The 12,903-nt window shown below is 46.2% G+C and overlaps 1 long non-coding RNA gene across 3 annotated transcripts; it reads right to left on the bottom strand.

Annotated features, from left to right (window-relative positions):
- Positions 1–417: 417 nt before the first annotated feature.
- On the bottom strand, positions 418–12,199 carry LOC139177513 (uncharacterized). 3 transcript variants are annotated; one of them, XR_011561937.1, is made up of 4 exons: positions 12,113–12,199; positions 10,291–10,434; positions 9,470–9,727; positions 418–1,368 (listed from the first exon to the last, which is right to left on the bottom strand). It is a non-coding gene; the product is annotated as an uncharacterized lncRNA (long non-coding RNA). The 3 variants fall into 3 exon arrangements; XR_011561936.1 differs by lacking the exon at positions 418–1,368 and adding an exon at positions 2,549–7,554; XR_011561938.1 differs by lacking the exon at positions 418–1,368 and adding an exon at positions 2,549–7,554 and having other exon boundaries at positions 10,291–10,491; positions 12,113–12,189.
- Positions 12,200–12,903: the final 704 nt, after the last annotated feature.

Raw genomic sequence — 12,903 nt, 5'->3', positions numbered from 1 at the left:
GGTAACAAAGAGTTGGACACAACTGAGCGACTTTCACTCAAGGGCCACAACTACTGAGCCCTCACTTCACAACTAGACTCCTATATGCCACGACAAACATCCCACGTGCCAGAACTAAGACCGCAGGTGGCCAAATAAATATTTTTTAAAACAAAGATTAAAAATTACTTGTGGCTGAAATGGATGATAGTGGTCATGCAAATTGGGGTGGGGGGGTGCGGATACACCATACTTGAACCATCAGTTCAGTTCAGTTCAGTTTCTCAGTTGTGTCCGACTCTTTGCGACCCCATGAATCGCAGCATGCCAGGCCTCCCTCTCCATCACCAACTCCCGGAGTTCACTCAGACTCACATCCATCAAGTTGGCGATGCCATCCAGCCATCTCATCCTCTGGCGTCTCCTTCTCCTCCTGCCCCCAATCCCTCCCAGCATCAGAGTCTTTTCCAATGAGTCAGTTCTTTGCATCAGGTGGCCAAAGTATTGGAGTTTCAGCTTCAGCATCAGTCCTTCCAATGAACACTCAGGACTGATCTCCTTCAGAATGGACTGGTTGGATCTCCTTGCAGTCCAAGGGACTCTTAAGAGTCTTCTTCAACACCACAGTTCAAAAGCATCAATTCTTCGGTGCTCAGCTTTCTTCACAGTCCAACTCTCACATCCATACATGACCACAGGAAAAACCATAGCCTTGACTAGACAGACCTTTGTTGGCAAAGTAATATCTCTGCTTTTCAATATGCCCTTGAACCATAGCAGTTAACAAATACCCCAAACATCACAAAATTCAGGAAAATAATACTTTTCTTCACAAATATCCTAGATATTTAATACTTTCCAGCTTTTTGGTTGCTCTTTGCTTCTTCATGTGATGAAGATTTGACATGTTCTCTACAGAGAAAGTAGAAAGATCATTCTCTTTCCAATGTTCTTCTCTTCTCCACTGCTCATGTACTTTGGGACCCAGGCATGGGACCCATTCCTTCCCGACACACCTCATCGAGTTTCCAATTGATCCATAACTATCTAGATCAGATTTACCTCTACTCCTAAGAGCTGGTTCACACTCAGTGAAGCCAATCTACTGACACCAGGTTGTGGTGAAGGAAAGTGCAGCATTTATTGCATGCAGCAAGCAAGGGGTCCAGACAGTTAGTGCCTAGAGCATAGAAACTCCCAATGGCTTTCAGAGAAAGGTTTTTAAACAGAGGGTGAGGGAGAGGGTTGCAAGGTATGTGATCAGCTCATGGATATCTTCTGATTGATGGGTGGTGAGGAATCAGGAATCAATATCATCAAGCTTCCAGGTTCTATGTCCTTGTGGGCAGCACACAGTTAACTTCTTCTACCTGGTGGGGTTTTCTTTTTCTGCAAAACAGCACAAAGGATTTGGCTCAAAATATTATCAATAACTCTTGAGGAGAAGTAAATGTCCTTGATTATGTTTAATGGTTTTCACTTTGTCTTGCTTGACTGTTTTCCTTTGTTTCTGCATTTTCTCACTTCTCTAATTAAATTTTTTCCTTGGAATTTGGGGATGGCCTATGAAGTTAAAGGATTATTACAAACATGGAGGGTAGGGCTGTCCCAGGAATCCCCCATAGGGTCCTGCTTGGTTACAAATGTCACACGGGCTAAGCCAAAAGTCATGACCTCTGGATACCACATCAAGGGTCAACAAAGCTGTGGGTTCTATAGAATGGTAGCTGAGAGTGATGCTAATGCCTTAAATTCTTATTGCATTTCTTGGTTAGGCGGAGAGTTTGCTCAAAAGTGGGGACTAGTTAAAGAGAAAACCACAGGCATCACTTTTGATGCCTCAAAATGGCATCACTTTTGCTGAAGCCCATGACACCAAACCTAGGTGTAACACCTGACCTAACTGTAGCTTCCACCTTCTCCAGGAAAGTAGTCTTAATTAGCCAGTTTGGAATTTTCTAGTCAGCACCTGGGAGGTAATGAATCTCCTGGGCCCTCTCCATCCCAGGGAGGAAGAAGCAATCTGCCTGACCTCTTTTCCTAAACAGTGGTGAAATATATATCAGGTAAAATTGACCATATTAAGTATACAAAATTTCAGTGGTGTTAAATTCACTCTCATAATTGTCCAACCATCACTACCACCCAACTCCAGAACTTTTTCACTTTGTAAAACTGCTCCTGACCTTTTTAGGTATTGTAGATTCAAGGGACTAGATCTGATAGACAAAGTGCCTGAAGAGCTATGGATGGAGCTTTGTGATATTGTACAGGAGGCAGGGATCAAGACCATCCCCAAGAAAAAGAAATGCAAAAAGGCAAAATGGTTGTCTGAGGAGGCCTTACAAATAGCTGTGAAAAGAAGACAAATGAAAGGCAAAGGAGAAAAGGAAAGGTATACCCATTTGAACTCAATGATCAGTGCAAAGAAATAGAGGAAAACAATAGAATGGGAAAGACTAGAGATCTCGTCAAGCAAATTAGAGATACCAAGGGAACATTTCATGCAAAGGGAGGGAAGTAGCTCAGTTGTGTTTGACTCTTAGCAACCCCATTGGCTGTAGCCTACCAGGCTCCTCTGTCCATGGAACTTTCCAGGGAAAAGTACTGGAGTGGGTTGCCATTTCCTCCTCCAGGGGATCTTCCTGACCCAGGGATCGAACCTGAGTCTCTCACATTGCAGGCAGACGCTTAACCATCTGAGCCACCAGGGAAGCCCATGCAAAGATGGGCACAATAAAGGACAGAAATGGTATGGACCTAACAGAAACAGAACATATTAAGAAGAGGTGGCAAGAATACACAGGAGAACTAAATGTTTGACTGAAACAGAGACCCAGGATCAGGTTTTGTAGAGAAGAGGGGTGGGGAGTAAACACAGCAACTACAGACTTAGCTGAAGTCATGTGGGTCCCTGCCACGTGCTAGAGACAGGGAGCCCAAGAACGTAAAATTAGGAGCCCAAGAAAATAAAGTCTGTCACCGTTTCCATTGTTTCCCCACCTATTTGCCATGAAGTGATGGGACCAGATGCCATGATCTTTGTTTTTTGAATGTTGAGTTTTAAGCCAGCTTTTTCACTCTCCTCTTTCACTCTCATCAAGAGGCTCTTTAGTTTCTCTTTACTTTCTGCCATTAGAGTGGTATCATCAAGTTCTAAGGTTATTGATATTTTTCCCAGCAATCTTGATTTCAGCTTGTGCTTCACCCAGCCCTGAATTTCTCATAATGTACATTGCATAGAAATTAAATAAGCAGGGTGGCAATATACAGCCTTGTCTTACTCCTTTCCCAATTTTAGTGCTTTTGAACTGTGGTGTTGGAGAAGACTCTTGAGAGTCCCTTGGACAGCAAAGAGGTCAAACCAGTCAATCCTAAAGGAAATCAATCCTGAATATTCACAGAAGGACTGATGCTGAAGCTGAAGCTCCAATACTTTGGCCACCTGATGTGAAAAGCTGACTCATTAGAAAAGACCCTGATGCTGGGAAAGATGGAAGGCAGGAGAAGAAGGGGATGACAGAGGACAAGATTGCTGGATGGCATCACCGATTCAATGGACATGAGTTTGAGCCAGCTCCGAGAGATGGTGAAGGACAGGGAAGCCTAGTGTGCTGTAGTCCATGGGGTCGAAAAGAGGTGGACGTGCCTGAGTGACTGAATAACGGCAACAACAGTGTACAGCCTTGTCTTACTCCTTTCCCAGTTTTAGCCGCTCAGTTATTTCATGTCCAGTTCTAACTGCTGCTTCTTGACTCTCGTACAGGTTTCTCAGGAGACAGGTAAGGTGGGCTGGTCCTTCCCTCTCTTTAAGAATTTTTCACTTTGTGGTGATCCACGTAGCTAAAGGTCATAGTGTTGTCAGTGAAGCAGAAGATATTTTTCTGGAATTTCTTTACTTTGTCTATGATCAACAACTGTTGGAAATTTGATCTCTGGTTCCTCTGCATTTTCTAAACCTGACTGTACATCTGGAAGTTGTCAGTTCACACACTGCTGAAGCCTAGCTTGAAGGATTTTGCTCATAACCTTGCTAGCATGTGAAATGAGTACAACTGAGTCACAGGGAATCCAACCCAAAAAGAAGAGCCCTCTGCTCCCACCCTGTAGGGAGGGGCAACAGCCAAGTCTGAAGGCAAATGCATTTTCAGATGAATGGAGGCAGCAGGGAGGCATCTTCAAGACCCAGGGCCTGGTACAGTTGACCTCAGCAGCCTGGCATCCCCATGCCATCACCACAACCAGTTCCCAGGCCCTGGCTCTGGTCTTAAGCAGGCAAGAGGTGGCCCTCAGAGCTGCATTATTCAAATTCTAGACATTTGTCTGAGGGTCTCTGTTCTCTGCCCTGTAGAGCACAGCATCTGTTCTAAATGTATCGGCCACCTCACACTCTACGAAAACTGACAAGTGTTGATGAGGACGTGGAGAAAGGAGGCCTTTTGCACTTTGGTGGGAATATTAAATGCTGAGGCATGATGGAAAATGCCTGATCCTAAGGGCCTGGCGTTAAACTTCTGATTGCCAAAGTATCCATTTCAAACACCCATCTTGCATAAATACATCACAGCTTCTAGGGAAGCTCTTAGACCAGCCCTCTCTGCGCCCTCTGCCACGAAGTTCTCCTTTCTAGAAAGCCTTAGGGAATCTAGATAACTACATTTCTCTTCCTGCCTCCTGGTTCCTGCCTACCACAGCACCCTTGGACTCTAATAAAGGCAGAACTCCAGGTCTGTGCTCCCTCTCCTTCCTCCCCACTGGCCATTGTCCTGTTAGGCCACAGGACATGAGACTAATAATCCTTATTGTTTCAAAGCCCCCGGATGGTTGCTGCTCAGATGCATTCTATAATAGTAATAAGAACCACAAGGGCCCATCCAACATTTGCACCAGCTGAGGAAATATTGGCACAAGGGGTTAGCGAGGTGAGGGTCTCCCACGGGTAGTAATGGCTAAATTGTTATTAGTCTTCCTTGAATGTTTTCCATTGTTTCTGCATTTTTTTCACATCTCTGATTAAATTTATTCCTTGGAACTTTGGGAAGACCTAGTACTTTGGCCACCTCATGCAAAGAGTTGACTCATTGGAAAAGACTCTGATGCTGGGAGGGATTGGGGGCAGGAGGAGAAGGGGACGACAGAGGATGAGATGGCTGGATGGCATCACCAACTCGATGGACCTGAGTTTGAGTGAACTCCAGGGGTTGGTGATGGACAGGGAGGCCTGGCGTGCTGTGATTCATGGGGTCGCAAAGAGTTGGACACGACTGCGCGACTGAACTGAACTGAACTGAACTGAGAAGGCTATGAGCTTCCTTGGTGGCTCAGATGGTAAAGAATTTGCCTTCAATCCTTGGATTGGGAAGATCCCCTATGGAAGGAAATGGAAACCCACTCCAGTATTCTTGCCTAGAGAATCCATGGTCAGAGGAGCCTGGCAGGCTACGGTCCATGGGGTCACATAGAGTCAAACATGACTGAGCAACTAACTCTTCACTTTGCTTAGGAGGCTGAAGGTTTACTACAGTCATGGAGATGGGGGTATGGATGTCCCAGGAAGCCCCTATATAGTCCTGCTCTGTTACAAATGTCGCAGGGATTAAGCAAAAACACTATCATATTACCATGAGTCCATGCTCACTCTGCTCACCACATGACAGCCCAATAAATCTGAGAAACGAGGCACTGAGGCAAGGAATATTACTATTCAGAAAGCCAGCTGACCAAGAAGATGGCAGACTAATGTCTCAAAATGACCATCTTGTTGGGTCTGGATGCCAGGTTCTTTTATAGAACCAAAGAGAGAAGCAGGGAGGAACCAAAGTCTAAAAGGCAGAATAGAGCGGGAGAGGCAATGAGGAAGTAAAGTAAAAGGGGCCATAAGTCTTGCAAAATTTCTCTGAGAAGGGCCAACCTTTGGAAGGAGTGTGTTAATCTCTTCTTTTCTTTGTAGCAATTCACAGATGGGCAGGGTCAGATTATCTCTCTATAAGCTGAACAAAGTCACTTTAGTTTAACAATCAGGCAGAGGGGCAGTGTCCTTTGAGGCAGACCATTATGTATGCTTATAAAAACAACAGCAATGAAAAGCAGGTCAAAGAAACAGTTCCAACATGGAGTCAGAATTGGTTCTTCTCTGCAACAATTCTCCACTGTCAAAGTTCATTCCACAATCTTGTGGAAAAAGGGAGTAATGAGCGTTCTGCTTAATCAGATGGATCTTTCTGGGAGTGTCTGCCATTAATGCCTCTGTTCCAAATGTTGATATTTGTCTTCTTTTTGTTCCTCTTTGGAAAGTGCCTACTTGACACCTGTAGACTTAGAAATACTGAACTTCAAACCCAAGAGGCAGCATTTCAAGTTAAGGAGTTTGGCACTTTTCTATATGTGGGAAGATTTAAGAGTCAGAGCTCATTAAAATTTTGTCCTTGGTATGTGCCTCAGCTCTTTGTGGGCCTGTAATCCTGTATTCTCAGAATTTCCTCAAGGTTCACCATAGGGAGTGGCTGCAATCTGATGCCTGCTAGATGGCAGGTTTTCCCCTTTCTTGGGGCTCACTGTCTCACGTTGAAGGGCTGCAATCGCTGATTCCACTTCTCAGGTCTTCTTCTCTTGGTCAGGAAGTTGACCAATATTTGGGACACATTTCACGATCACCTTTGTCCCATGGCACTGGGAGGCTCATCCCAGATCTGGCAAAAATTTTTCATAGGCACTCAGGTGCTAAATTTTTGAACAGGCCTCATCAATAATTAAAGACTCTCTGGATTCTGCCTAATTTAATCCAAGAGTCATTTTTCCTTGTTGCTTCTCCCCATATCTAGAATCACACTATTGCAATTATTTTATGTTATAAATGAGATTTTATCAAAATGTTTAGCCATAGAAGTTCTGTGGGAAGCCCGATTACACACTGGTTACTGTAATCTTATAAATTCGACAGGATATAAGCAATGCTGCTAGTAACATTGATAACGACATAGCGCATCAGGGAAAGAAAAAGCACGATTTGAAAACAAAGAATAAATTTAAGCAACAATTATTATAACTAACTATAATCCAGTTGCAATAATCAAGCAACCAAAGGAGCCACACAGATTTTATGAGCTATCTGCAGTTTCATTGTACCAGCCATTCACACTTCATGCATGGCTTAACGTTTGAGACAAGCATATATATTAGTGGCAGGATCAACCAGGTAGAGAGAATAAAACAAATCTATCCATAACTATCTAGATTAGATTAGCCTCCACTTACTAATAACTCATCCGTGTGCAATAAAGCCAACCTACTGACAGCAGTGGGCAGCGAAGGAAAGTACAGGATTTATTGCAGGCACCAAGCAAGGAGTCCAGACAGCTAGTGCTTAAAAAACCCAAATGAAACCCTGATGGCTTTCAGGGAAAGGTTTTTAAAGACAGTGAAGGAGAGGGTTGCAGCGTGTGTGATCAGCTCATGGATATCTTCTGATTGGTTGGTGGTGAGGTAACTGGGAGTCAACATCATCAAGGTTCCAGGTTCTATGTCCTTGTGGGGAGCATACAGTTAACTCCTTCCACCTAGAGGGGATTTCTGTACCTGCAAACAGCACAAAGGATTTGGCTCAGAATATTTTCTATAGTCCTTGAGGAAGAACTAAAGGTCCTTGAGTATTGAATGGATAAACTAGTATTATTTTGTCTTGCTTGACTGTTTTCCTTTGTTTCTGCATTTTCTCACTTTGCTGATTAAATTTTTTTCCTTGGAACTGGGGAAAGCCTAGGAGGCTAAAGGTTTATTACAAACACGGGGTGTAAGGATGTCTTAGGAAGCCCCCAAGGGTCCTGCTCAGTTACAAACATCACAGGGATTTAGGTTAAAAGTCATGACCTCTAGATACCACACATGGTGTCAACAAAGCTACAGTGACTATAGATTGGTAGCTGACAGTGATGATAAGACCGCAAATTCTTTTTTTTTTAAATTAATGTATTTATTTTAATTGGAGGCTAATTACTTTACCATATTGTAGTGGGTTTTGCAATACATTGACATGAATCAGCCATGGGTGTACATGTGTTCCCCATCCTGAACACCCCCTCCCACCTCCCTCCCCATCCCATCCCTCAGGGTCATCCCAGTACACTGGCCCTGAGCACCCTGTCTCATGCATTGAACCTGGACTGGTGATCTATTTCACATATGGTAATATACATTTCAATGCTATCATCTCAAATCATCCCACCCTCGCCTTCTCAAACAGAGTCCAAAAGTCTGTTCTTTACATCTGTGTCTCTTTTGCTGTCTCACATATAGGGTCATCGTTACCATCTTTCTAAATTCCATAATAATATACTGTATTGGTGTTTTTCTTTCTGACTTACTTTGCTCTGTATGATAGGCTCCAGTTTCATCTACCTCATTCTTTTTAATATCTGTATAATATTACATTATGTATATGTACCACAGCTTTCCTATCCATTCGTCTGCGGATGGACATCTAGGTTGCTTCCACGTTCTAGCTATTGTAAACAGTGCTGTGATGAACTTTGGGGTACAGCTGTCTCTTTCAATTCTGAAGACCTCAAATTCCGATTGATCTCTTGGTTAGGCTGAAAGTTTGCTCAATAAGTGGGGAATAGTTAAAGAGAAAACCACAGGCTCAAAATGGCATCACTTTCACTGAAGCCCATGATACCAAACCTAGGTGTGACACCTGACCTAGCTGGTAGCTTCCACCTTCCCCGGGAATGAAGACTTAGTCAGCCAGTCTGGAAATCTCTGGTGAGCACCCTGGAGGTAATCTGTCTCCTAGGGCCTTTCCATCCTCAGGAGGAAGAGCAATCTGCCTGATCTCTTTTCCTAAACAGTGCTGAAATGCAAATCACTGAAAACTGACCATACTAAGAGTAAATACATTTCAACCGTGTTAAATTCACTCCCATCACCACTGTCCAGCTCCAGAAAATTTTCATCTTGCAAAATTACAATTGACCTTTTAGATGTTGGTGAAACATTCAAAAATTGTAAAACACAGAGATGATCAAATAGACCTGAGTGTCCCCAGCAGGCTACTTTGTGCTCTTTGATCTGTTGCTTCACTGAACTCACACAGTGAGCTGTGGGGCCTCAGACTGCTCATTCCACAGGTGAGAAAACCAAGGCTTCGAAAGGTGAAGTCACGTGTCTAAGATTCCTCCAGCCGATGAGAATGGCAGAGCTGGGGATCTGAGCAGGATTCAGTTTGATTCCCAAGCCCAGTTTTTTTTAAGTATCCCACGGCCTCCTAAGCAGGGTGGGGACAGAGAGTGACAGAGACAAGCGCCTTACTAGTCCAGCAGACTGAGCAGATATCCCAAGAGAGACGGGACACAAGAAGGGCAGGACAAGGGAGCCAGAGGTGTCCCCAGAGCCCCTGGGTAGAAGACTGGCTGGCAACTTTGGATCTACGCAGCAGGGCCCAGACACAGAGGACAGGGCCCCACACCCAGCCCCGGGTAGGGGACAGCCTGACCTGGAAGCTGATGGAGGACAGCTGCGCAGATTCCGTGACTCAGATGGTGGTGACTTGACCAAAGGGCACACGGCATTCATATTGCGTGAAGCTCTTCCCGTTGACCATCACTTGCCGAGATGAGAGCACACGCCAGTAGTGGTCCTTGTTCAGGTGGGAGCACCCCTGAGCCTCTGGGACCCCTGCCTCTAGAAGTTTTGACCTGTGTCTGTAGTTTTCACATCAATCCTCTATAGGTCTGGGCATCGGTCTTGAGATCTGTATCAGTTACAAGAACATGCTTGGGACCCGAAATGCATCCAAACACAACCTCTACACTTAGTCAGGTAGCAGGATGAGGGGGACATCCACGTTCACACAGAGAAGCAGGGACACGGATGTACTCACTCCCCCTCCCATCCCCCCAAGCCCAGAGATACTGCTCTACTTCCAAAAGCAATATGCAATGCCCTGCAAAACAAAGCCATTAATAACATCTGGATAAAGGCAGCAACAATGTAACAGAAACTCAGATGTTCCCAGGGACTTAGAGCAGAAGAAAAGCCAGAGCAGAAGATTGAAATTAACTCGGATTTAAGGACCCAGCAGGCCAAAAAAGCACCATGGTGACTTATCTAGTGCTTATTTCCAAAATAAAAGAAGCAAGAGGTGCACCTGGAGTTGTAGGCGAAGGTGTGGAAGGAGACTGCAGGCTTAGCCTTACAAGGAAATGGTCCTCTTCTCTGTACAAAGGTGTTGCTCACGTGACTGTTAAAAGACTGTCCACAGCACCGGATGGGGCTGGGGGACAGCCAGCTGAAGGGAAGTGAGTTCCTGCTCACCTTGAACTCTGAGCTCTGTATCTGGAAGCAGAGCTCAAATTGGCTCCCCCTCTGGGAAGGCGTCTGCATCTTCCACTCCTCAGGCTCCAGCTTCTTTTCTGCTTCCCGTTGCAGACCACGTATGCTGTGTTTTCAAGCCGAGGGCTGAAGTGGAAGGCAATGTCACTGTCACTGCACCTGGTCTGAAAGTTCGCAGCAAACCTTTGTGGAGGAAGTCAGACAGGGCTCGGTGTCCTGGCTTACTGCCAAGGGCGGAACAGGAGGTGCTCACACTTTGACTGACACCCATCTGGGAATCTGCATACCACCTGTGTGGCTGGCTGGTACCCGTCTCTAGTTTGTTGCCATCACTTTTGTTCACCTAATTTGCACTTAGTGTGCTTTTGTGCAATTACCACATTTTGCCCTTAGAGTATCATTTTCTAAAAATAAGGAGAAAATGGGTAAAGAAATTTGTGTCCAAGATGGAAGTGGAGAAATGTGCCTAGAAGTGAGAGGCTTTGGGGTCAAGTAGTGGCTCCTTAGAGGTCAGCCTGTGTCTGCTCAGTTGGGAAAGAAGAGGACAAATGGAAAGGACTGGTGACATTGATGGCACATGAACAGATCTGGTGTCTAAAAGAGAGACAGAATAAACAGTAGCTCTCCAAGTGTAGGGACCTCAGTGTGCATGTCTTTCCCTCAGTGGAGGTTGGTGTGTGTCTAGGAAGCCCTCTTCTTCCCCACGCCCAGGAAGCCCTGTCAGCCCACTTGCCCAGCCTCTTGGGATGCTGAGGCAGGAGAGGCTCCTACCGCAGCGTCGGGTCCAGCACACGGTGAGCACAGAAACCGCTTGCCCTGGGGCCGTCCCCTCTTTGCCTGTCTCCTCCCACAGGGCAATGTGGGCACCTCCTTTCTCCAGGTCCGGGGAATTAAGGCACCTCCCTCCTTGGCCACTTTCCATCCAGGGGCCTTGAACAAGTGACCTCCACCTCTATGAGGCTCAATTTTACATGTATGACATGGAGTGATAAGGGTTTAAACCAGCTGGCCCCAACCTGTGTGGCAAAGGGACCAGTTTTGTGGAAGATTATTTTCCCAAGGACAAGGGGATGCGAATGATGGGGAGTGGCTGTAAATACAGGTGAATGTTCACTAACTTGCCTGCCACTCACTGCCTGCCGTGGGGCCCAGTTCCTAAGAAGCCCTGGACCAGCACCAGCATGTGACCTGGAGGTGGGGGACCCCTGGTTTAAACAAGGCATCCTGTGATGGGGCCTCCACACAGGAAGCCAAGAGGCACAGAAGGAAGCCCTCTGCACCCCCCAGTGCAGGGGCACCCAGCTCCCCCCAACTCCTGAGATGGCCCCTTCTCACACTCCCTTGACCTGCCCTGCCTTGCTCTTTTGCCCCTCAGAGAGCAGACACCTCCTCAGGAGGCCTTCCCTGCTGCGCCCAGTCTCCTAACAGCTCTAAACACTTTCAGAGCTCGTGCAGTGGGCCAGACACCATTCAAGATCTCTCAGTCTTCATTCAAGCTCGCTTAGTCTTTCCCCCAGATCTGGGCAGTGACTCCGGGATTAACCCCATTATATAGATGCAGAAACTGAGGCCCAGAGGTAAAGCAACTTGCTTGAGGTCATCCAACTAGTAAATGGTTCAGCACAGAGAGGCCATCTTTAAAGTATGTCCCTTGCTGCCATGCTTGCTTGTTACCCAGCCCAGAAGCCCTGCTCCCTTCATGCAAAACAACCATCATTTTTCTAGTTATTACTTAGAACAGTAGAGGCACCCACAGTGAGCTCAGTAAACATTTGTCAGATGCAGGAATCCTGGGGATGCTTACCCACTGCAGTCCTAAGCAGCACCCAAGAGATGGTCGTGGAGAAGAAGTTGTGTCTGCCCTTTCATGTTCTTTTTATGTTGCTGCTCCCCTCCTCTGTCACCTGCAGAAGTTGTTTTCTTAGAACCCCAGAGCTGCTTCCTGTCCACTGAGACACACCCCACCCCCCAGCCCTGGAACTCACTGGGTTTCTGTAAGGAGACTGGGTGTTCACGAAGGCCATCTCTCCACCACCTCTGTGGCCACTGTTGCTTTACACACTGGCCAGGAAGACCACTGCGCCTGGAGAACTTAAAAATGTGTAGAAACCAAAGCAACTGGACTGTTACTCAATGGGGGAGGATCCGGGAGATGATGTAGGTTTAGAAAAAGGGAGAAAGGTAGGGAGGAGAGGAGAGGGTGGAAGTGGTGCTCCTCACCTAGGGCCCTTTCCCCTCTGCTCGCCTCCTGTGATCTGCACTGAGATCCAATAGTGCATAGAGGTTCACATCGGCTCAGAGATCCTGACCACACTCATACTGCAGCAAGCTTCTAGATGTCACTGTTCCTGAGAACGTGGCTGTCTCTTGCGGGTCCAAACAGAAACAGAGCTGCTTGTTGGGGCCCGGGCAGCCGGGTGCTACTGGTGCACGGGGTGGAGGTTGTGCAGGGAAGGCCTGGTTATACCCATTTTCCAGATAGGGAAACTGAGGCTCAGAGTGTTTAAAGGTCATTCCAAAAGTCACACAGCTCATTAGTGATAGCCTGAGCCATATGAGGCTTCTTGGGGCCTCAAAAAGGGGTATGTTCCCTCT

This window comes from Bos indicus, chromosome 19, assembly GCF_029378745.1.
Source record: "Bos indicus isolate NIAB-ARS_2022 breed Sahiwal x Tharparkar chromosome 19, NIAB-ARS_B.indTharparkar_mat_pri_1.0, whole genome shotgun sequence".
Taxonomy (NCBI): Eukaryota; Metazoa; Chordata; class Mammalia; order Artiodactyla; family Bovidae; genus Bos; species Bos indicus.
Note: the sequence above shows the minus strand (reverse complement) of the source record. Positions and strands in the feature narration are given on the sequence as shown.